Source organism: Notamacropus eugenii, chromosome 2, assembly GCF_028372415.1.
Source record: "Notamacropus eugenii isolate mMacEug1 chromosome 2, mMacEug1.pri_v2, whole genome shotgun sequence".
NCBI lineage: Eukaryota > Metazoa > Chordata > Mammalia > Diprotodontia > Macropodidae > Notamacropus > Notamacropus eugenii.
The window spans coordinates 393,445,890-393,472,644 of NC_092873.1; the positions used below are offsets into that span (position 1 = coordinate 393,445,890).

A 26,755-nucleotide genomic window follows, 5' to 3' on the forward strand; every position below is an offset into this window, starting at 1 on the left:
TTTAAGGTCCATTCAAAGCCATATTCAGCTGCTTCTTCAAAAGAATAAAGGTGAAGAAAAGGCTTTCTGCCATCCAAAAATACTATTTGGCTTTGTTTTTGTAGGCTTTTAGGCTGCATCCTAACTCATTGATTTTTCATCTTGCTACCTCCATCTTCAGTCCCAAAGACATATTGAGTAGCAGTACTTCAATATTTAATTGACATTCCTAAATGCACAGTTCACAAAGGAGTGAGATCACTATGTCAACTAGCCATCTAAATCTCCTCAAGAGCCATATAATTATCGTATAGTTTCAAATACAAGTCTCTGCAAACATAGACAATATCCAAATTTGGTGATGCCTGATTTGTACAAACCATGCTCCTCAAATTACAATTCCCTTAATATAGCCATGAGAAGTCATTTAAAAGCACAAAGGACTGGTATTTTTATGTCCATCTAATGGAATTTTTTCCATGAATAATTAAAAACAAATAGTAACACATCCCATTGCTAACTTGCTAATTAGTATATTTAAGGTGCATCTGTCACTGTCTAGAGGACACAGAGGACTGTAATGTAGCATTTATGGTTTAAAAGTAAGTTTAATTGATCCTTTTGTTCTAAATAATGTTAACCACAGTGAGCTTACATAGGTTGTACGCCTTGAAGCAACAAAAAATAACAACAGAACTTTTGAAGACACATCTTCAAGGTAACCAGAATCTGACCTATAGGACCAGGGCCTACATGATCAGTAATTAGCTCATATTCAAAACAATTTACTACCTCCCTAAGGATGTACAATATTCCTCACTCAGTAAAGATATATTGAGTACCTACCCTAGAGAATATTTAAATGCACATCCCTGCCTTCAGGTAGTTTATAAACCCTGAGGTAAGAAAATTAAGCACACATATGATATTCAAAAATCACAGAATTTTGCACTTGAAAGGAATTTAAGAGGCTTTCTGGTACAACCTGTCTCTGATCATGGGGCAGCTAGGTGGCACAATAGATAGAATGTGGGGCCTGGAGGCAGGAAGATTCCTCTTCCTGAGTTCAAATATGGCCTCAGACATTTACTAGCTGTGTGACCCTGTGTGACCTAGATGACAAATCATTTAACCCTGTTTCCCTCAGTTTCCTCATCTGTAAAATGAGCTGGAGAAGGAAATGGCAAGCCACTGCAGTATCTTTGCCAAGAAAACCTCACATTGGGTCACAAAAAGTCAGGCACAACTGAAACAACTGGACAACAACAACAATTCCTAAGCAAGGTTCTCTTCTGCAACATTCAAGTTACAGAGATGCTGCTGAGTAGCAGTATAGCATAATCCATGGAGTGTGGACTATGGAACCATAGGACCTCATTTCAAATACTGTCTTCGATTTTTTTCTACTAACATGACCTTGAACAAATTATTTCCTTTCCCTAGGACTCATTGTCCTTACGTGTAAAGTAAAGGAGTTGAATTTGGTAACCAAGGTCCTTTGCATTTCTAAATTTTTCCTCCTAGAAAACCTCATTTGGGACCTCACCATATAGCATGAACTTGAGAGCCCTCATCATCTCGGTCATTCTGCTATAGATGCTCTCTACTCTATCAATATCTCCCCTTCCCTCAAAGATCTTACAATTAAGTAGAACATATAGAATATTTTGGACTGGGCTTGAATTTTTCCTGCTGAACACCTGGTGATGAAATTTCTTCTACCAGTGCAAGTACATCAACTCTACAGTTTATAATCTTAGAGAGTTATCTGTTAGCCAGAGCCACGCAAACAGTATGAGACAAACTCAGGACCAGAAGGCAGTTCTTCCTGCCTCTGAGATAAACTTACTATCCACTATACCACATTGCCATAAATATTATAATAAAAAATAGAGTGTACTAAAGATGTAGAAAAGACACAAAGTACTTTTAAGCTCACTATCATCTCCCCAAATAGCCACTGACTATAATCTCTTAGGAGCCCCCAGACAAGGCTATAGAGGTCATGAGAGCCAAAAACATAGGTCTTATCTGGGCAGCTAATGGAGAGGAAGATATATCAGATTAATACACGTTCCCAAAGGAGCTGCCTATACCTGTTTGCAGTATTTTTTTTTTTTCAGTAAAATTACCTACAATTGCCCATAGTCTTGGACAAACAGATCCTGTTTTTCTTTTGAAAGCTCTGAACAGGTCTAGATTTGGAGTCAGAGAATCTGGAATCAAATTAGAACCCTGGCACTTACCACCTCTATGACCTTGGACAAGTTGCCTTACCTTTCTGGGCCTCAGTGTCTTTATAAAATGAGGGACTAGGACAAGGTGATCTCTGAAGTTCCTCTCAGTTCTAAATCCTACAGTTCTATGAAATTTCCTAGCTGCCTTCTCCTCTAATTAACTGTCAGTAGCACCTAACACTTTGACTTTGTATTTCTCTGCCTTCTCTGACTAATCATGAAAATAAATCAAGTGCATGAGACAGGTAAGGAAAACAAATTAAGAGCTGGGGAAACTAATTAGGAAATCATTGCAACAATCCAGATTTTAAAGACCTGAACTTGGCTGCATGAGTGGAGAGAAAAGACTGGATGAAAGAGATGTGGAAATAGGATGAACGAGACTTAGCAACCAAATGGATTGGGGAGGGGGGGTGGGGAGGCTGGTGGGGAAGGATAAATGAAAGTAAAGAATTAATCTAAAATTAAGCAGCTTGTTCAATGAAAGAATGATGGTGCCCTCAACTGGTTATGGTAGCCTGATATGGACAGTAGAGTTTTTGTACTACATAAATGGGTAGCAGTGTGATTTAGGAGAAGGGACATTGGCTCTGGAGGGAAAGAATCAAATTTGCCCCCCAGCTTTGTTATTTATTAGCTGTGTATCCTTGGGTAACTTACTTTACCTCTCTAGGTCTCTGTTTCCTTGACTGTTAATGAGGGGGCTGAATGAGATGATCTCAGAGGTCTTTTCCAGTTCCAAATCTATTATCCTGAATCTAGGATACCCAATTGCCAATAGCAATGTAGACTGACCCCCTCTATTTATCTAATGTTGCCTTGAAGAAAATTTAGGATAAAGTAAAAAACATACAGTTCCAAAGAGGATTTCCTTTAGAAAATTACAGTTATTAAGAAATTGAGATTGCTGTATACAGTCTAGAATTTTGTAGAGCTTTAATTAAGTGTTCCAGACATAAATCATTATGTATTTAGTACTTCTCAAAAACCCCTTATGACTTTTGCGGTTTAGAGGCTGTTAATAAAAGTTGCCAAACTGCCATCAGTCTATTAGCTATGCTCGGAGTGCTTTGGTGTAAAATTCTGAATGACTGTTAACTTTGTATCCACTGGCAACACAGAGAAACTCTATTCCGCTCTTAAATTCTTCTCTTTTGATTGAAACCTCCCTTTCTCATTGAAAGTGAGGGGTGGAGGGAGTAATGGTCCATGTTGAGTTTTAAAGCATAACATTTGGCTGTATATTTTCTGAATAGGGTTGTTTCCACTACAGTCTGTTCAGAACTCTCTGGGTCTTCTGACTGGTCCAACAGACAAGGCTTAATGCAAGAAATTTACATGATAAATGCTAAATCTTTATCTCTCATTGGTCAGTTTTCCATGAGATCACAGGTTGTGCAAGCCTGGTCCAGAGGAAGCTATTAGAAAAAAATGAAGCTATCTCCTCACTTTGTCCCTTCATGATCTCATCAGTTCTAGTGGGTTCAATAACCAAACCTATGAAGATGCCTCCCGGCTCTATATATCTAGTCCTAATCTGTCTTGTGACCTCCATTATCAATTTCCTGTTGAACTTCTCAGCTTGGACACTGTATAAGTATCTCAAATTCAACTTGACATAAATGGAACTCTTGTTTTCCATAAAATTCATCCCTCCTCCAGACCTTTTAATTTTTTATTGTTAGTACTACCGTTCTTCTAGTCACCAAGGTTTCTAACTTTTAAATTATCCTCAACCCTTCCCTCTCCCTCAACCCCTATAGTCAGTCAATTGTCAATCCTTGTCTATCTTACCTCCACATATCTAGCATCCATCCCCTCTTCTCTGTGCATAAACCTCCTACCCTAGTTCATGACTTTATCATTACTCTCCTGGATCATTGCTAGAGATTCCTTATGGGCCATCCTGGCTCCAGTCTGTCCAATGCACCCTACACACAAGTTAGTATTCCTCAAACAAAGACCTGACTATATCAACCCTTTGCCCATTCAAAAATTACTAATGGTTCCTGGCTGCCACTACAGTAAAATGTAAAATATTCAACCAGACAGTAAAAACCCATCAGCATCTGGCTTCCACTGACCTTTTCAATTTTTAAAAATATAGTGACTCCTCTTTGCACGTTCTCCATTCTGGTGAAACTGCCCTGCAAGTTGTTCCCTCTATACAACATTCCATCTCCCACCCCCATGCTTTTGCATGAGTGATCTCCCACAACTGGAAAGTACTCCTTTCTCATTTCTACCTCATAGGCTCACTTCTTTCAAAGTGCAGTTCTGGTACTGCCACCTACACAATAATTTCCTCAATTCTTACAGTTATTAGAATTATATTCCTGAAATAACTTTGTATATATTAGATGTGTGCATATTTTATCCTTCCTTGTGAGCTCCTTGAAGGCAAAGATGGTTTTGTTTGTATGTGTGTATGTTTATTTTTGTTTTTGGCTGACCTTTGATTTCTTCAAGGTAGGGAACTCTCAGCTACGAACTCCCTCTATCCATGCATATTGGTGCCTCTAGTGAAACTAATTGGCTTAGAAACTGTCCTAGAGTAGTGTGAATTTAAGGAACTTGCCTAGAGTCTCATAGCCAGGATAAATCAGAGGCAGGATCTGAACTCAGTTCTTATGTTTAAAGCCATCTCTCTATCCACTACACTAGGGGTGGGGAACCTGTGGCCTCAAGGCCACATGTCACCATCTAGGTCCTCATGTGCAACCCTTTAAACAGTCAAAGGGCCACACCTGAGGGTCATATGGGTCCTTGAGTCCACAGGTTCCTCACCCCTGCACTATACCATACTGTCTCTCTCACACATAGGAGGCACTCCATAAATGTTTGTTGAGTTTAGCTAAGTGATTTAGGTCAAATATTTCACAGATGAGGAAACTGAGACCCAGAATCAAATAATTAGTCATTGGCAAAATAGAGATGAAAACCTAGATTCTCTGCCTCCACAACAAGTGCCCTTTCTATTGTGCTTTCCCCTGCCTCCATCATCTTTTAATTATTGTTATGGTTTATGATGATGATATTATTGTTATTGTTATACTGTTATGGAAATACTCACTTTATTCCACAAATTAAAAATAAAGTTAAAGAGGTCCTGTTTCTTCCCAAGTCTGGCTGAGGTCATTTCAGAACCCCAAAAGTTTCTGTACAGGAGATCTCTACTGAGCTATGTGACAGCCCCTGTTGGATCTTGCTGTTGGAGATATATAGAGAATAAGGGCAAGGAAGCTTTCATTCCCAAACAACTTTCTTCATGGGAAATACAACAAATAATTGTGGTGCTTAGGGAATTATAAGTCAAGGAGAGAAGGCATGGTAGAATGAGATTAATGATACCTAGAATAGAATATCTTCCTTACATGAAACAAGGTCCTGCCTCCAATATCCAGAGGGAAAGGGCTGCAAGCAATAAGAAAATGCTGATAACTTCAAATGTGTGATAGAGTGGGACTGCAGACATCTATTAAGTGCCTCCTGTGTCCAATGCTTTCAGTATATTTAGTTGCAGTGTTCGCTTCTGTGTGGGATGGCTGTTACATCGACCAAAGTACAACACTTGCTCCCATTGCCAGCAAGAAGAAAGATTGCAAAACAAACCATATCTATCTTTTCCTCCAAATCACTCCATCAATCAAAGAAAGACCAAATGTAGATAATGTATCACCAACACAGGTGAGGATACTTCGAGGAAATGTTTTCCTTGTGCCTGGCATTGACTTCTCAATCGCCACGAGTTAATGATAATTTGGCAAGTGGATCACACACATTGGCTGTAGTAACGCTTCAGGTCCTAGATTCTCCAGAAAGATAGGAAAGTCTCAGAGGGTTATGGGCCATACTAACTACCCAGTCACCTCACTCGGATGAAGATATATTTTCACCTTGATAAAGTTATGTAGAACTATGTAATTTACTCCATTATCTCGCAATTTGATTATCTATAATTAGCATAGATAGTATAGATAGCACTCTATGTAACAAAAGTTATCAGAAATATTAAGCAGAGGATGAAGTCTCCAAAAAAAGCCATGATATGAACCATGAATATTGAAGACTGAGAGAATTTAGATGGAAAAATGGAGCTAAAGGATGAGAGAAAATTACAACAGTGTCTAGAAGGAGTGATTTGAGGTGAAAATAACACTGCTTTAGCTAGAATATAGGTTCTCAGGCTAGTATCTCAAAACCAAATATGTTACAGACATTAGAATGGGAAACTTGATCCAGATGTTCTGGAAGGCAATTTGGAACTATGCCCAAAATGTTAATGAACCGTGTATACCTTTTGACCCAATGATACTACTTACTTCTAGAACTATACTTCATAAAAAGGAAAAGAACCCATCTGTGCAAAAATGTTTATAATAACTCTTTTTGTAGTGACAAAGAACTAGAAAGTAAGGGAGTACCTATCAAATGGGAAGTAGCAAACACACTATGACATAGAAATGTGATGGAATGCTGTCATATTATAAGAAATGACAAAAAGAATGGTTTCAGAGAAACCTTAGAAGACTTTTGTGAACTGATGCAGACACAGGGAACAAGGTATACAGTAACATCATTGTAAAGATAAACAACGTAGGAAGAACTTGAAAACTCTGGTCAACACAATGAGCAACCATGATTCCAGAGAACCAATCTACATATGCATGTATGTATGTCCATATGTATGTGTGTATATATGTATGTACGTATGAGAGACTTGGCCAAAACAGGGATTTGTTTTCCTTGACTATGTTTATTTGTTATAAGGTTTTGGTTTTTTTCTTCCTTAGGGTGGGGAGCAGAGATGAAGGAATAGGAAGGGTAAGGAGGGAAATCAATGAATGAGAAGAGAGGAATAGGATAGATGTTTTACGTTCATATATATGTGTATATATATGTATATATATATAAACATGTATATATAATTTTAATTATAAAAATAAATATATATGTGTATATATATGTATATATATATAAACATGTATATATAATTTTAATTATAAAAATAAATTGAAATAAAATTCAGTTTTTTAAAGAGAACCAAAGGTACATGGAAATAAGAATTATTTCAATTCTTTGTATCTGTATTCCCCTTGCATGGCACAGGCCTGACACAGAGTAGATACTTGATAAATATATGATGATTAACTTACATGGAGTTACTTAAAGAAGAGATCTCTGAAGTAGCCAGGGACTAAATCAAATGGAGTCTATTAATTATAATACCTGCAATGTAGATAAATGAAAATACATCTGTCTTTAGACCTCAAGCAGCTCGGTGTTTCAACGTATCATGCATTGAATTTGCAGTCCAGAAGTCCTGTATTCAAATCCAGTCTCAGACTCTATGTGGTCCTAGATAAGTCACTTAAGCTCTTTATAGATAATAATAGCACCTACCTCCCTGAGTTTTTAGGAGGATAAAATGAGATGATGTTTTAAGTGTTTTGTAATGCTTAAAGTGCTATATAAATACTAGCTATTAGTATTAGTAGCATTAATAGTATTATTACTACTTGGTCAAAGAAATAGCTGGATGCAGCTTTCTTTCTAAGTTCCTATCTTGCTGGATTCATAACAATAGCTTCGAGACCTACGTATACATCTGTATGACTAGTATCAGGAACAGGATGAGGATTAGACCTGTTGCTTCATTAGTATAGGGAATTTTCTGCTAAGGAAATTCCCTCTACCAATTCATGTCAACACCTTCTCTGCACCGTAAAGTCTCAAAGAGTTGCCTAGAACATTTAGAGATTAAGTGACTTTCTAGGATCACCCACTTAGTTTGCATCATAGGTTGTACTTCAGCTAAGGTGTTCATAGCTTCGAGACTGACTCTATCCATTATACCACACTGCCTCTAGTGATAGTTTTGAGGAATCTCCCCTAAATTCAAATAGCATCATTTCAGTCTAGAAGGCTTATCTACATTCTCAGTCTCTCTGTGGGGGCCACCTTTATAAATCAGTGATCCTAAAGCAATCTGATTGCCTCTTCATTTCCCAGCTTTATTTTGGTCAGCAGGGCTGATGCTTGCTTACTCTCTGTGTGGTGAAAATTTTCTACTTAAGAAGATTGAATGTTAACATTAAACATTTTTATTCCAATCAGATGAAATGTCTGATTACCCATATACAGCTGGAGAATCACTTAAAGGTGAGGTCCATGTGCATAAATTGTGGGGCTTGCTAAATTCCAGAGGAAAACTTGATTAATGAAGTTAGTTTATAAAATCTCTTTTATTGAACCACAAAGGCTTAAAAAAGAAATAAATTAAACCCCAGAGACTTTCAGTGCAAATAACAAAAACCAAATAACTATTGAGTTGTTTTTCAAGTTAATAAAAACATGCTGGTTTGGTTTTTTCTTAATTAACTCATAAATTGAGCCTTTCTTTGTCTGTGGGTAGTTCCCACCTGACAATTTGCAAATGGGCTTTCTGTCTATAGGCCTTAATATATGTAAAATGAATATATCAGTTTAAAATAGACTTAGTTAATAGGAATCTCCTTGGAGAAAAAGTAAACCATCAAGGAACTCAGTACAGAAAAATAGAACTTGGAATCAGTAGGACTTGGTTTCAAATTCTACGTCAAACACTTACTAGCTAGGCATTTAATCAAGTTATTTAACCTCTCTGAGTCTCAGGTCCTCATCTATAAAATGAGATGGTTATCCCCCAATCACAGTGGGGGGTCCCTCCTCATTTCCACATTCTCTTCTTCCTTACCTCCATCTCCTACCTTCCCTGATTTCCTTCAAGTCCGTGCTTAAATCCTATCTTCCTCAAGAAGCCTTTCCTGATCCTTCTTAATTCTAATACCTTCCCTCTCCTCATTACTGCCTTTATTCTGGCTATCTCAAATGCCTAGAATGAGCTGCTCCTTGCATTACACCTCTCAGTTTCCTGATGAATATCAGGCCACTGGACCCAGATGGCTCAGGAGAAGAAAATGAGGTTGATGACCTCGTACAGCCCTCCCTCACTCAAATCAAAGTCAACTGCAAGTCATGTCATCATCTTGATGTCATGGTCCTCCTCGAGAAGAAAGGACAAACACAACAACAATAGTCTCCCTACTTTCTTTCAAGATTCCACTAAAACATACCTTCTCTAGGAGGCCTTTTCTGGTCTCCCATCTGCTAATGCCTTCCCCTTTTCAGATTCCCTTCATCTAATCTATATGCTTCTTCCATTCACCTAGTTATTTGCATGTTGTCATCCCATTAGGATGTTAGCTCCTTGAGGTCAGTGTTCATTTTTGCCTTTCTTTGTACCCCCAGCATTTAGCATAATGCCTGACCCTTAGTAAGCACTTAATAAATAATCTTGTTGACTCATTTAAGGTTGGTGTAAGAATCAAATGAGATGTGTAAAAAACACTTTGTAAACTTTAAAGCCTATATAAAGTTAGCATTTATTATTTTCAAATTATATTCATAATTATATCAGTAGGGTTCAAAGGGTTAGGAGTACCAACTCTCATCACACAAATGAGAAACAGTTTTGGACAAAATGGTCAAATAACTTTCCAAAGGTTGCTATGGGAAAGCATCATAGAGCTGGACTCAGATCCTAGCCAGTGGAAGACCTTTCTTCCATACATAAAAAATCATACACTCTCCTATTTGTAAGGGGCTTTAGAAATAACCTAGTCCAATCAGCCACCCAGTAAACATATCACCTGTATAATATCCCCAACAAATCCATTCTCTGCTTGAACTCTCGCAGTGAAAGATCTTTTACTACTTTGAGGGACATCCTGTTCCATTGTCAGAATGTTCTTTCTTATATCGAACCAAAAATCTGCCTCTGTAACTTCACAAGCTAAATACAATATCCAATTATTTTTTTAAATTCTGAACTTAAACACCAGAAAGAGGATTTCCATACACACAGAACACAGAGGATTCCATATAAAACTGTAAATCTCCATTGAACACCAATTCCTTTTTTAAAGTATAAAATAAATTCTGCATGTTACTTTCAAAACTGTCCTGCTTCTCTGTACTTCCTTCAGAACTTCTTTCCATGCTGTTGTGTACATTTTAAAAATTGTGTCATTGGCCCTCTTTTTGTTTTAGAATCACTATCACTGTCACTAACCCCTTCCAATTTCCCTCATCCCCCTTACAATTAACCTACAGAAAGAAAAGGTGAAAACTACCATTTCAACAAACTATCATAACCAAGCAAAGTGAACCTACACCGTGACTGGTCCAAAAATTTATGTCCCTCTACCGTGTGTCCATCACCTCTCTTATTAGCTGTCTGTTGTGCTTCATCATAGCTCCTTGGAGACATAGTTGGTCATAGCTTTGATGAAAGTTCTTAAATTTTTCAAAGTTGCTTTCCTTTAGAGTGTTGTCCTTGTATAATTTCTTTTTTTGTTTCTGTTCACTTCATTCTGTCTGCTAACCATCATTCTCCAAAGCTGCCTATTTCATAAGTTTTTACTGGTTAATAATATCCCATTACAATCATATATTCAATTTGTTCATCCACCCCTCAATTGTCTAAAAAGTAATACGGTGCCCTGCTTGTTCTTATATCATAGTTCTTTTCTTTTTCTCCCCACCTTTTAATTTCCACTTTAGGATGAGGAATTCGTTTTGCTTTTGACTATTCTCTCCTTAGTTCCCTACTGTTCTCTTCCTACTATTAACCTCCTAACCTTTCTCATTTTCTCTTGTTTTCCTTTTGATTTTATGTACTTCTACACCAAATTGTGTGTTTTCCTGTGTTTAATCCTCCTTTGTTCATCTCAGTTAATAACATGCTTCAGTTGTTCCCCATTCCCCTGATTCCTTCCTCCATTTTTATATATCTTCTTCTCATATACCCCAAAATTATGAGAAATAGCAAGTTCTACCTCCTTCAATCTCCTTTCTATACTACCATATTCCTTCTGTTTCCCTTCTTAAAACCCTTATAACAGAACTAGTATACAGCCAGAGTCTCTGTTTTTACTACTTAACCTCTTCAATACCCATTGAAGACATGCAGATTCAGAAGGGAAACTTGCTTCTTCTCCCTTTATTAGAATGTTAGCACTTCCTCATCACACATAATCAGTTAGAGCTCCTTCAAATTGCTCAAATAAGTTTACCTTTCTAAGTTTCTCTGGACTCACATTTGTATTTCAAATTCCTTACTCAACTCTCAACTTTTCATCAAAAATATTTGAAAATCCTCTAGTCCACTAATGGTCCAGCGAAATGTGAATTGGTCCAGTCATTACATAAGGTAATTTGAAACTATGCCCAAAAAAACATTAATCTTTGCATATCCTCTAAGCCAAGAATACTAGTACTAGGTCTATACCACCCCAAAGAGTTCCAGAGGAAAAGGAACCATATGTACCAAAATATTTATAGCACCTTTTTTGTGGTGGCAAAAAACCTAGAAACTAAGAAGGCCTCTGCCCATCAATTAGGAAATAGCTAAACAAATTATGGCATATGAATGTAATGGAAGACTATCACTTTGTAAGAAATGATGAAAAGGGTAGTTTCAGAAAAAAAACATGGGAAGACTTTTAAAAAATTATTTATTTATTTTTACTTTTCAACATTCATTTCCACAAGATTATGAGTTCCAAATTTTCTCCCCATCTCTCCCTTCCCCCCCATATGTCAAGCATTCTGATACTCCTTTCCCCAATCTGCCCTCCCTTTTATCACTCCCCCATCATTTTCTTCCCCTTTACTTTCTTGAAGGGCAAGATAGATTTCTACACCCCATTGCTTGTATATCTTATTTCACAGTTGCATGTAAAAACAATTGTTTAACATTTATTTTTAAAATTTTGAGTTCCAAATTCTCTCCCTTCTTCCCTCCCCACCCAACCTCATTGGGAAGGCAAGCAATTCAATTTAGGTTATACATGTGTAGTTATGCAAAACAATTCCATAATAGTCATGCTGTAAAGACTAACTATATTTCCCTCCATCCTACCCTGCCCCCCAATTATTCTATTTTCTCCTTTGACCCTGTCCCTTTTCAAAAGTGTTTACTTCTGACTCCACCCTCCCCCAATCTGCACTCCCTTCTATCATTCTCCCCCCTCATATCTCTTCCCCCCTACTTTTCTGTAAGGTAAGATACCCAATTGGGTGTGTATGTTATTCCCTCCTTAAGTAAAATCCAATGAGAGTAAGGTTCACTCATTCCTTCTCACTTTCCCCCTCTTCCCCTCCATTGTGAAACCTTTTTCTTGTCTCCTTTATATGAGATAATTTGCCCCATTCTATCTTTCCCTTTCTCCTCCCAATATATTCCTCTCTCAGTCCTTAATTTTATTTTTTAGATATCATCCCTTCATACTCCACTCACCCTGTACTATCTGTCATCTCTCTCTCTCTCTCTCTCTCTCTCTCTCTCTCTCTCTCTCTCTCTCTCTCTCTCTCTCTCTGTCTGTCTCCTCTAGCTGCCCTACTAGTGAGAAAGGTCTCATGAGTTACATATATCATCTTTCCATATAAGAATGTAAACAGTTCAACTTTAACAAGTCTCTTATGATTTCTCTTTCCTATTTACCTTTTCATGTTTCTCTTGATTCTTGTATTTGAAAGTCAAATTTTCTATTCAGCTCTGGTCTTTTCATCAAGATTGCTTGAAAGTCCTCTATTTCTTTGAAATTCCATTTTTTCCCCTAAAAGATTGTACTAAATTTTGCTGGGTAGGTGATTCTTAGTTTTAATTCTAGCTCCACTGACCTCTGAAATATTATATTCCAAGCCCTTCAGTCTTTTAATGAAGAAGCTGCTAGATATTGTGTTATCCTGATTGTATTTCCACAATACTCAAATTGTTTCTTTCTGGCTGCTTATAATATTTTTTCCATTTTTGCATATTGCACCATAGGTGGTGATATTTCTTTTTAATATGAATGATTTTGATTATTTTCCTAATGTTGAAAATATTAACCTGGGAACTCTGGAATTTGGCTACAATATTCCTAGGAGTTTTCCTTTTAGGATCTCTTTCCAGAGGCAACCAGTGGATTCTTTCCATGTCTATTTTGCCCTCTGGTTCTAGAATATCAGGGCAGTCTTCTTTGATAATTTCTTGAAAGATCATGTACAGGCTCTTTTTTTATTGTGGCTTTCAGGTAGTCCAATAATTTTTAAATTATCTCTCCTGGATTTATTTTCCATGTCAATGGTTTTTCCAATGAGATATTTCACATTGTCTTCTCTTTTTTCATTCCTTTGGTTCTGTTTTATAATTTCTCATAAAGTCATTAGTTTCCATTTACTCCATTCTAATTTTGAAGGAATTATTTTCCTCAGTGAGCTTTTGGACCTCCCTTTCCATTTGGCTAATTCTGCTTTTTAAGGCATTCTTCTTCTCATTGGCTTTTTGGACTTCTTTTACAATTTGGGTTAGTCTAATTTTTAAGGTATGGTTTTCTTCATTATTTTGGGGGTTTCATTTAACAAGCTGTTGACTCAATTTTCATGATTTTCTTGCATCACTCTCATTTCTCTTTCCAATTTTTGCTCTACTTCTCTTACTTGATTTTCAAAATCCTTTTTGAGCTCTTCCATGGCCTGAAACCAATTCATATTTTTCTTGGAGGCTCTTGATATAGCAGTTTTGACTTTGTTGTCTTCTTCTGTTGTATGTTTTGATCTTCTCTGTCACCAAAATAAGATTCTATAATCTGAGTTCTTTTACTATATTTACTCATCTTCCCAGGCAAATACTTGACCTTCTAACTCTTTATTAGGATAGGACTCTGCTTCTAATTGGGCTGGGGGTGGGAGAGGGTATACTGTCCCAGGTTTCAGGGATTTTTTATCAGTTGCTGGATCTCCCACTGTTTATGGGCCCAGAACCCTGGAAGCAGTTTCTGCCACTGCTGCTGCTGCCGCCACCACCACCCCCCCACTGCCTTGGGGCTGCAGCAAGTCCAGGCCAGATTATGCACTCCCTTCCTGGTGCAATAGAACCTTCCTATTGACTTTCCAGGTGCTCTTGGACTGGGAATTTGTTTCACTCTGTCATTTCATGGGTTCTGTAGCTCTAGAATTTGCTTAGAGTCATTTTTTACAGCTATTTGGAGGGCTTTGGGAGAGAGCTCAGGGAAGTCCCTGCTTTTACTTCACCATCTTGGCTCTGCCCCCAAACCTGGGAAGACTTTTATGTAGAGTTAAGTTAGCAGAAGGACAACAATTTATATAATAACAACAATATTATAAACAATTTTGAAAAGGTTAAGAACTCTGATCAACACAAAAATTAACCACAATTCCAGAGGATCCATACTAAACATTCAGCCTACCTCCTGACAAAAGTGAGGGACTTGGGACTCAAATTGAGGTGTATTTTTCTAGGTATGGCCAACTGAGGAATTTGTTTTGCTTGACTATGCACATTTGTTATAAAGCTTTGCTTTTTGTTTTGTTTTAATGAGAGGGAAAGGAGAGAAAACATATTTTTTGTTAATTAGAAACATATTCTTTTTAAATGATGCTAGACATCTTTTCTGCTACAGCTACTTTTATGTAGTCAACTTTTTACATGTAGTATCTCCCTGAAGAAAGTAAATTATTTGAGGGCTAGACTTGTGTTTACCTTTCTTTTGTATTCCTCTGCATTTAGCACAGTGCTTGGCATTAAGTGCTTAATATTAAGTACTCAATAAAATGCTTGTTGGTTGATGGACTGATTGATTGATGATGGTGGTGACTGTGCTAATGAATTGCCCTTGTAAATAATATGTATTTCCATCCTTGACACTCAGGATTGTGTAGTCTGCCAAATCCACCCCCTTTCCTCCAGAGAATCTACTTTTTTTAGGATGTTCAATTTGGCTTTTAAATAAAATTCTGCCTCCTCATTGGATATGAAAGAATACCAGAGTAGAATATTTAATGTCACTGCTGGGAGATGTCTGCTTCCTTGCTCTGACTTTCTTTTTCTACCTCTAGACAATAGTTCTTGCTGTTTTGATTATTCAGACCCTAATTTCCATTTCTTTCTTATCACAGCTTCTAGTTGATTTATTTGTCCCTAAATAGTAATTTTATGACTTTTTCCATTTCCTCATTCCTCTTAATGGCTTTTGAGCCAGAACCTATAAATTCCATTTCATTCTTTTGCACATCAAAATATAGTTATCTGCCACATTTTATTGCAAGTGGCTCTGGTCCTTAAAAGAAATCAAAAGAAGGCATAAGTATAATTTATGACTTTAATTTCATATCTTATGTGATAAAAATAATACTTGTACTACTTACCTCAAGAGTTGTTAAAAGAAAAAAATCTGTCAATTCTAAAGCATTATATTCATGTGAATTATTATTGTGATTATACTGGTGTTTCTAGATCATAATTTTATTTTTTTATAAATTCAATTTAAAGTTGTCCCTAAGGGAAAGTCTAATATAAAAATTACTCTTCTGCATTTATTTTACTACTTTCCTTATGCATCACTCAACTAGTATCCATTTATAAGAAATTAAACAACAGAATTTCATTCAGAAATTAGACAGACCTCAGAAAACAATTAGGCCAAGCCAAACTTGATGAAGAATTTTGTAGAGTCTGTTTCCATCGATGCACATTAGTATGGATGCAAGTATACTAAATTATATATTCCCTATGGGGAAAGATTGAAGCACCTAGGATGTGCTTTGCACATAATTAATTAGTGCCCAATGAATATGTATTGATTGATTCAGTAATGTGGAGATTAGTAGACCTTTGTCTGTATTTAAATTTAACTATATCTTAGCAGAGAGATTTAAATCAAAGGCACCTAAAAAACAACCTGGAGTCAGGGCACAAAATTCAGAGTTCTGGAGAATAAAAGAGCAAGACTGTATTTTCCTTTCTAAAACAGGAAAACTCACTCCTCCCTAGTAAAGGTTTGAAAATTATGCCCCGTCCCATCTCTGGATGTAGAAGACTGCTGTTGAAATGCAGATATTTACTATCTGTGTCACCTTGGGAAGACACAAACTCCACAGGCCTCAATTTCCCAAATAATAAATGAGGGGGTTGGACTAAGGTGTCTTTCAAGGTCTCTTTCGGTTCTAAATCTATGATCCTATGTGTTATTATCCACTGGAGGCTTAGTTATCTTCATTGTAAAACAAAATATATACCTATGTACCAAGGAAAGGAGAATTTTCTGTCACATGAAATTTGTGCATTTATAAAAGTTAACTTGAAAAATATCCCTTTTGATACCCATTTCCAGCATATTGTACCATAGGTGGCTATATTTCTTTTTAATATGAATTATTTTGATTATTTTCCTAATGTTGAACCATCCTTGTATCTCTACTATAAATCCAACTTGGTCATAATAAATAATTTCTTGAATAAATTGTAGTCTGTTTGACATGATTTTATTTCAAATTTTGGAACTGATATTGGTTAATTATATTGGTCTATAGTTCTATTTTTATGCTTTATCCTTCTCTAGTTTAGGTGTTAGGATTTTATTTGTCTCACCAAAGGTCTTGAACGGCTGCATGCCTTACCCTTAAACCTAAATCTCCTTCTATACCTTTATTGTTGCTAGATTTTCCTCAGATCTATAGAAGTAGAATGCCTATCCCTATTCTTCTCTGAAGATTGTGTCATATCTTCCTGGCAATACTCTTTGATCAGTTAGAGATACTGTCTTTTTTTTTCTTTTTTAGAAAAATTTTTATTAGATATATGGAAGTGATTGTAGAACACTGAAAACAAGTAAAATAATCTAATAAAAATAAAAAATAAACAGGAAAAATTATTATTTATTTTTAACATTCTTTATTTGATTCCAAATTCTCTCCTCTCCTCCCAACCCTCCCCAATCACTGAGAAGACACAAAATGATATCAATTATACATGGAAATCATGCAAAACGCTTTCCCATATTGGCCATGTTGCAAAAAAAAAGCAAGAAAAACAAAGTGAGAAAACCATACTTCAGTTTGCGTTCAGATTTCATTAGTTCTGCAGAAGTGGATAGCATTTTTCTTGATGAGTCTTGGATCATTGTATTGATCAGAGTAGCTAAGTCTTTCATAATTCATCATCATTGCAATATTGCTGTTCCTGTACATAGTGCTCTCCTGGTTCTGCTCACTTCATTTTGCTTCATTTCATACAGATGTTCCCAGGTTTTTCTGAACTTCGTCATCCTGAGCCTCATCATGCCCCTCATCATTCTTTATGGAACAATAATATTTCATGACAATCATATACCATAACTTTTTCAGTCATTCCCTAATTCATAGGCATCCCCTGAATTTCCAATTCCTTGCCACCAAAAAAAGAGTTGCTATAAATATTTTTTGGTGCATGCAGGTCCTCTTCCTTTTTCTTTGATGTCTCTGGGGTACAAAGGGTATGCACAGTTTTATAGCCTTTTGGACATAGTTTCAAATTGTTCTCCAGAATGATTGGACCAGTTCACAACTCCACCAACAGTTCACAAATGTGCCTTTTTTCCCCACATCTCCTCTAGCATTTGTCATTTCTAAGAGGTATGAGGTGGTATCTCAGAGTAGTTTTAATTTGCGTTTATCTAACTATTAGTGATCTAGAGCATTTTTTCTTATGACTATAAATAACTTTAATTAGATATAGCTTTTTTCTGAAAATTGTCTGGTCCTCTGACTGTTTAGCAGTTGGGGAATAGATCTTATTTTTGTATATTTGCTTCAGTTCCCTATATATTTGAGAAATGAGGCCTTTTTCAGAGAAACTTGCTATAAAAAAATTTTTGACATCATTTTATCATCTATAACATCTTTTAACAAAATGGGTTTTGTCTATCTCTTTTAATTAAGTCACTTTGTGTTTTCATTTTGTTTAGATCATGATCACTACCTCTGCCTTTTTTACTTCAGCTGAAACATAATAGGTTCTACACCAGCCCCTAATTTTAAATCTGTTTATGGATCTTTCTGTTCCAAGTGTCTCTTATAAACAACATATTGTTAGATTCTGATTTCTAATCCATTCTGCTATTCGCTTCTTTTTTTTATGGGAGAATTTATCCCATTCATATTCACAGTTTTGATTACTAACTGTGCATTTCTTTCTATCCTATTTTCTTCTATTTATTCTTCCCTTTCTTTTTTCCTCTATCTCCTCAAAAGTTTGTTTTGCTTCAGAACACTAGGGAGAGATATGGTTACTGTTCCTCTGGTCTGTGGTCCAGTTTTATCCAGGGACAGCCCCTTCTACCCTGCAGGTGCAGGTACTACCATTCCTTTTGGTTTTGGAACTGCAATCCAGAACTGCATATAGACAATAGAGCTACCAAACAGTGTCAAGTCCTGCACTCAATGCCAGCAAAGGGTTCCCTGTAATCTCTTTCTTACCAGCTGTCCAACCCCCTTACCATCTCAGAACTGAGAACTCTGGATGCTGCTTCCACTGTCACAGCTGCCTCTATAACCATGGTGTATAATCCAGGCCAGCCCCCCACCCCACCCCCAGTGTCTCAAACCCTTCCTGCTTACATCTTAGGCTCTCATGGACTGGAAAAAGTCTCACCTTGACCTTTTGTTGACTTTGCCACTCCCAAATTCAATTTGAGGTGTTAAAGTATTTAGAAAGCAATATTGGGAGAGTTTGGCTGGTTTGCTGTCTCAGCTCCATCATCTTGGCTCCCAAGATATTATCTTTTTCTAGTCCATTGATTACATTAAAACCCATCATTCTAGCAAAATATCACTTCACCTCAGAATAAGTAGATTTAAACCATGCTTTCACTCAAGTTGTCCCCCCAAAGTAGATTACCAAGGCTTTAATGTGGAAAAAGATAAGAGCAATGAATTGGTATATTAGTCCTGATGCCACTGAGATTATATAAAGAGTTGAATAAGGTAGAAGATGTACATCAATCACATAAGATGTGTGTATTCAATGGGGGTGTTTAATATATAGACAAGTAGTTCAAGGGAAAGCATAGATAGACATAGATACATTTGGAATCTCACTCATTCCTCTCTAAGTAAGACTAATGTTTGCCTTGAGAGAAGCATGGAAAGGGGCCATGAATTTGACCACTCTTTTCTCTTTTGAGAATGGGGGTACCAGACTAGAATTATATCTATTTACCTTTCTAAATATTGATCGTCTAAGAGCTCGAGTCTTAAATTCATAAAGCTACTTCTCTGGCCAATATCTCTGAGATGGGGGAAAATAGGGACGGAAATAATCATTTACTAAACACATAATATGTGCCAGTCTCTATTCTAAGTGCTTTACAAATATTATCTCATTTGATTCTCTTCTCATTTCCCATTTTATAGTTGAGGATACTGAGGCAGACAACACTTAAGTGATTTGCCCAGAATCACACAGTAAGTGCCTAAGGCTAGGATTGACTTAAGGTCTTGATTGCACATACACAATCCTGTTTATCTCAGCCCCACCAAATGAAAAATATTATCACAAATAATGAATAGCAAGTAAATCAACTTATCCAAACAGCTAGCAAAAGGAATTTAGAAAAATTCTATAGATTATAATATACCAGAAAATACACACAAGAGTAAATGAGCTCTTTAAATGGGAGAGCTGAGATCTTCCCCAAAGGAAAATTCTTCAAAGTCTGTAGGGAGATAAGCTTGAAATAATGACATGCTGATTTTTCCTTAAATATTTGCAAGAAGTTCTTTCTGTTTCTCTTCCCTAGAGTTGGTCCCAAATAAAATCTAGAGTGTCCTCTCTCAAAGGAGAAATGAATAATGTCTCCCCTCCAAAGTCATCTCACAAACTTTAACTCTCATGCATAGTGTCACATAAGTTTTCTCTCCATCAATGAAAAAATGCTGTATGCTTGACTGGAAATCTGGGTTACATTCCTCCCTTGGGCTGAAACTTTTCAAACCCTTACAAAAATCAGCCAAGACAAGCTTAAAATCCATAACTATAGAGTTCAAATACAAATAGCAGAACTTTAAAACAGCAAGGCAATTTTCTGGATTCCCAGGTAACCACTTCTAGTTCCACTGAAACCAAAATAAAGTAAATGCCTATTAACATTGCATGCAATTGACATGGCACAATACCTAACATCGTTTGATGAAAATCTACTGTGATAGCACGGCTAAGTACATGGAGGACCTAGCACATACATTACTCAAAAATATGTGAGTATCTATAAAATATGACAATCATAACTTTACAAAGCAAATCATGGGCAACTAACAAGGCAAAACTAGCTAGCTATAATAATAACACTATTAATAGATCTACATAAAAATCATCTTAACTATAAACATAAGTGAATATATTAAAGCAATCAAGAAATAGACATTGCTAGCATATGCACCCAAACTATAGTCAAATGAACATAATAGCAATGTAAGTAACAACCATAATCAAGTGTGCAATATTTAAAATGTGCTACAATAAATAAATGAAAATTAATAATAATGACAATAAGGCAGCTAATAGTACAATGTATAGAGTATTAGGCTTGAAATCAGGAAGGCACATTCTCATGGTTCAAATCTGGCCTCAGATGCTTATTGGTTGTGTGACCCTGGGCAAGTCACTTCACCATCTTTGCCTCAGTTCCTCATCTGTAAAATAAGCTGGAGAAGGAAATGGCAAACCCCAAATGGGATCACAAAGTCAGACACACTTGAGCAACAATAACAATTATTGTTATTATCATATAACAAAGTTTTGCAAAGCACTTTAAAATTTTCTTATTTGATCCTCACAGCAACCCTAGGAAGTAGGTGCTAGGATTATTTCCATATTTCAGATAACAAATCGGAGGCAGACAAAGGTTAAAAGATTTGCCCAATATCACATAGCTAGCAACTGTCTGAAACTGAATTTGAACTCAGTCTTCCTGAGTCCAGGTCTAACATTCCATCTACTTTGCCACTGAGCCACTCCAATTCCCTAACTTCCTTGGCAATGAAACTCTCTGCTCTACTCTTATACCTGAACTAGTAGATGAAATGGACTGACCACTGGGATCATCATAGACTTGTTTTCTACACCTGGACTGGCAAATGAATCAGTTTATGTGCTCTATAGGTTGAATCTGTTTACCAAAAATCACTCTAGAAGATCTAGGAAAGAAAGAAGTTCCTTCTGGGGTTCAGTGCCCTGTAACAGTACACATAATTTTTTTTCACTAGAAACAGCACCTTCAAAGCCCATAACTGATTCAGAAAGTATTTGTACAACAACTGAACTTTTGCTCCACATTTGTCTGGGTGAACGTCTATCATTTCTTTGTACCTGCTCATTAGAAAATCCAATCAACTTCCCAATGGGTAAAGGTAAATAGCAAATAGTCTTTCTAGACCCCCTCCATTCTCTGCAGCTAATTCATAGACAGGTAAGTTTTCTAGTTTCTCAAAACTTTGTATGGGTTAGCTTTTTGTCAGTTGATTAACTTGTTAGTCACTTGAAAGCCAATGTTTCTAAAAAATACCATGGGCCCTATGGTGATGGAGGATGCTGACCCAAACCCAATGGTAAAGCAGTGGGCATGGTGAAGCTTGCATCCTGTTTCCATCCCTGGCCCTAACATGAAGTGGAAAAAGATGTTCATGAAATGAACTAGACGAATGGGGCTTTGATCATTCCAATCTTGGGGGCATTATCTAAATCGCTAAAGTCTAATACAAGTCAAATGCAGGCTTTCTTCTCTTTGAGGCCACATTAGGTGGCCACATCAGTATCATACAACTTTTATGTCATATAATTTGATCTGATGTTTGTTGTCCTTGGTAACCACAATGAAAAGTCAGACAATTTTGTTTTCAGTCGTCTTTATCGCTGACTCAGTGATGCCATAGGAAGGATGCTGAGGATGACCTAGTCTGTCAACAGAGAACTAGTCACAAAAAGGAGAGGCAAATCCTATAGGAAGACAATTCCCTGCTGAGAGGAGCAAAACAGCCATATGTCATTCAAATGTGAAGAATCAAGAAATAGGCTCCTTTCCCAAGCTCTATATCCAGGATATGACAGCCTCCAAGACTGACAAACAGTATTTACTTCTGGTGACTAATGTGACAAATACTACTTCTAGAAAGAGAATGAAAAGCCTCTCTAGGGATTACTCAGTCAAGGATACAAAATGGAAGACTTTATATATGCAAGTGATATTTTCTTCCCAGATGGAAATTTATGTGGGGGTTTTTGGAAGGAAAAGAAAGATTTGGAATAACTATGAATCATTATAAAGGGCAGCTAAGTGGTGCAGTGGATAGAGTACTGGGTTTGGAATCAGGAAGACTCATTTTCCTGAATTCAACTCTGGCCTCAGATGTTTACTAACTCTGTGACCCTGGATAAGTCATTCAACCGTGTTTGCCTTAGTTTGCTCATCTCTAAATTGAGCTGGAGAAGAAAATGGCAAACCACTCCAGGATCTTTGCCAAGAAAACCCCAGATGGGGTCACAGAGAGTTGAATATAAGAGAAATGACTGAACAGCGACAAAACAGTAGCTCGTATTTGTATAGTACTTGAAGTTTAACACATTTCTTTCCAGCTGCTCCATGAGGTAGTAAATGCAAGTAAAAATTATCATCAATCAAAAAATATCATAAATTTAGATCTGGAAAGGACCTCAGAGGCCATCTGGTCCAATCTCATCATCTGACAGATTAGGAAACTAGGAAGTCACTTATTCTGTATTGACCTTACAAAGTCATGTAAGAAGTTTGAATTAGAGGCAGGATATGAACACAGATCCTTTGACTCCCAATCCAGCCCTTTTCAGTGTACCACACAGAAGAGGAAACTGAGACCCTGAAAAACTAACTGACTTGCTCAGGGTCACACAATAAGAAACGGTCTAGAATTAGGACTCAGACTTGGGTCTTCTCTCTCTGAACCTTAGAACCATTCTCACTGTGCTGTGCTAGAAGGTAACTGCTGGTCCTCTGGATTTAAAAAATAAAAATAATTTGAAATTTTTTGTCTTTGCATCATCTTCATTTCCCAACATATCTTTCATACAGAGACAGAGAGAGAGAGAGAGAGAGAGAGAGAGAGAGAGAGAGAGAGAGAGAGAGAGAGAGAGAGAGAGAGAGAGAGAGAGAAATTCATCCCTTATAACAAAGAATAATAAAGAAAAATTGGGGGGGAAGGCAAACTGACAAAACTAGCTGATACATCATTAGTCATCTGACAATATATACTATGTCCCAACTCCATAATGCCCCCCTCTCAAAGGAAAAAGACTGAGACATTCTCATATGTTTTCTTTGGGGCCAAGCTTGGTCATTATAATTAAATAGTATACAATTTAAATTCGTGTTCCTTTCTATTTACAATATTGTAGTCATTATAGCTGTTTGTGTGTGTGTGTGTGTGTGGATTTTTTTGGATCTCCCTATTTCACTTTGCATACATTCATACAATTCTACATTCTTTACAACATACGAATATTTCATTACACTCATGCACCACAGTTTGGTTAGCTATTCCCTAAATGATGGGCATCAACTTTTTCTCTGATTCTATTCCACCATTAAAAAAAGTGCTGCTCTAAATATTGTGGTATATGTTGGAGTTTTTCTCTTGGATCTCCTAGAAGAATATGCATAGCAGCAGGATTTGGGGTCAAAGAATATGAACCCAATTCCGGATTGATTTATTGCTTCGCCAGAAGTGTGCCTATCTTTCCACAATTCTTTCAACATGACCATAACCATTTTTTGGCATCTTTGCCAATTTGCTGAGTGTGAGATAAAATCACAAAATTCTCTTGATTTGCATTTCTTTTATGAATGATTTGGAGCAATTTTTCTTTTGGTTTTATTGTGGTTCATTTGTTTCAGTCATGTCCAACTCTTCATGACCCCGTATGGGGTTTTCTTGGCAAAGATACTGTAATGGTTTGCCATTTCCTTCTCTGGCTCACTTTACAGATGAGGAAACTGAGTCAAACAAGATTAAATGACTTGTATAGGCTCACATAGCTAGTAAGTATCTGAGGCCTGATTTGAACTTGGATCTTTCCTGACTACAGGCCCAGCACTCTATCCACTTTGCCATCTAGCAGTTAGTAGACAAGCATGATTTAAAGAAAAGGAAAAGAAAAGATGGTATCATAGAATAAGATTCGAATTTCAAAACCAGGCCTGTGAATACAGAAATGAAAGTCTCTTGGTCACAGATGAAGGGCATTAAATCAATATCTAAGTACCCAGGCGTATCAGATAAGCTCATCAAGCCAGGTAACCTAGCTTATAGCAGGTATGACGCAAGAAGAGCAGCAAAGAAACTCAACCATCCAAGAAGGAAAGTGAAAAAAATACTTAAGGCCTCTGATAACCATAGACAAATGAACGGTCTTAATATTAAACCAAATAGACTATATAGTTCTTAATTCAAGGAAGTTTATTAGACCTCATAGGCATCATTGAGATAGGACAGGACATGACATTGGTGGACTTTATGCAGAAGATGGTTCTTCAGCTATATCTTAAAGGAAATGAAAGCAAAGGTATAAGAAAGGAATGCATTCCAGGCATGTGGCATGAAGCAGAAAGTAGAACATTGTGGGTGAGGAACAGAGAAGTCCAGTTTGGCTAAATGGCAAAACAAAGCAAAAAGAGTAACGTACCTCAAGGTCAAAAAATGAAATTGGGGCCAGGTTGTGAAAGATATTAAAAGCTAAACAGTTTATATTCTATCCTAGAAGCAACAGGAAGTCACTGGAATATATTGAGTTGGGGAGTGTCATGGTCACTGTCAAGATCTCCCCTTAAGTAAAATCACTTTGGCAGCAGTGTAAGATTGATTACATTAGATTGTGTTGGGATGGAATGCTACTGTCCATACAAATTGTGAACAGGTTGATTTTAGAAAAACATGGGAAGTCATGTGTGTTTGTCCTTCATTGCTGAAGAAGACCATGCCATCAGAAAATGACATGACTTGCACTTGACTTTGTTTTGAGTGAGGGAGGGTTGTGCAGGTCACCAGCCTCACTTCCCCTCCAGAGCCATCTGAATCCAGTGACCAGATATTCATCAGGATGACTGGAGATGACCCAGGATGAGGCAATTGGGGTTAAGTGACTTGCCCAAGGTCACACAGCTAGTGAGTGTCAAGTGTCTGAGGTGGCATTTGAACTCAGATCCTCCTGACTCCTGCACTGGTGCTCTATCCACAGCACCACCTAGCTGCCCTATGGAAAGCCATAATGAAATAACAAACAGTGAAATCAGCAGAACCAAGAGAAAGTTGTACACAGGAACAGCAGTATGGTTCTAAGAACAATTCTGAATGACCAAGTCATTTTGAGTATTATAAATACTCAAACTACAAAGGATCTATGAAGGAAGATGCTATCCACATCCAGAGAAAGAACATATAGAAATATATATGTATATATTATGGTTTTATATAAACATATATACATATGCATATTATCCTAGAAGATCAAAGAGAAAAAGAAAAGTCCAATATATACCAAAATATTTAGAGCAGTACTTTTTTTAATGGTAGAAAAGAATTAGAGATAAAATTGATGCCTGTCAATTGGGGACTAGCTAATCAAATTGTGGTACATGAATGTAATGGAATACACACACACACACACACATACATATTAGTATCTGGTGGTAATCTTCTCTAGGGTAGAGTAGGAAGGGAGAGAGAAAAAATTAAAAATACACAACAGAGAGCAAAGGAAAATGTGAAAGGAAGCACAGAAAAAAAGCATGATAGCTTTGAAAATGATGTCTAGTATTTATTACATAGTTTTTCAAAAAAAAAAGTAAACAGTGTGAAATGGAAATACATGGTTTTGTATTGAATCTTCTCTATACTGCGTCCATGAAAATGGTCTTTTTTGTCTTTTTGTATATAAGTTTAAAAACTGAATATATATGTGTGTATATACATATACACACATATATACATGTATAGTGTGTATGTATTTAAATTGTGAACTCCTTAAGGAAAGGGACCGTCTTCTGCCTCTTTTTGTATCCCCAATGCTTATTATTATAGTGCCTGGAGTATTGCTGTTTAGTCATTTCAGTTGTATCCAACTCTTCATGACCCTATTTGGGGTTTTCTTGGCAGAGATACTGGAGTGGTTTAGCATTTCTTTCTCCAGCTCATTTCACAGATGAGGAAACTGAGGCAAATAGGGTTAAGTGACTTGCCCTGGGTCACACAGTAGCGAGGGTCTGAGGCCAGATCTGTACTCAGGACAATGAGCCTTCTGACTTCAGGTCCAGCACTGTATCTACTGTACCACCCGGCTGCCCTTCCTGGCACATAGTAGGTCCTAAATAAATGCTTATTGATTGATTTGAAGATCAACTAGAGTGGGAAGGAAGGAAGGAACAAAGGAAATAACCTTTATTAAACAACTACTGTGTGTCAGCCCCTGTGCAAATATATTCTCATTTAATCTTCACAACTCTGGGAGGTAGGTGCTATTTTATCCCCATTTAACAGTTGAGGAAAATAATGCAGACAGGTTGAATGACTTCTCCAGGATCACATAGCTAGTAAATATCTAAGGCCATATTTGAACTCAGGCCTTCCTGACACCAGACCCAGAATTCTAT

At 36.9% G+C, this 26,755-nt stretch overlaps 1 protein-coding gene across 3 annotated transcripts in view; it reads left to right on the forward strand.

The window, feature by feature from the left end:
• SLC35F3 (solute carrier family 35 member F3) overlaps positions 1 to 26,755 on the forward strand; it is a 532,744-nt gene that overhangs the window by 476,951 nt on the left and 29,038 nt on the right. The gene's annotated exons all lie outside the window — the stretch shown is intronic.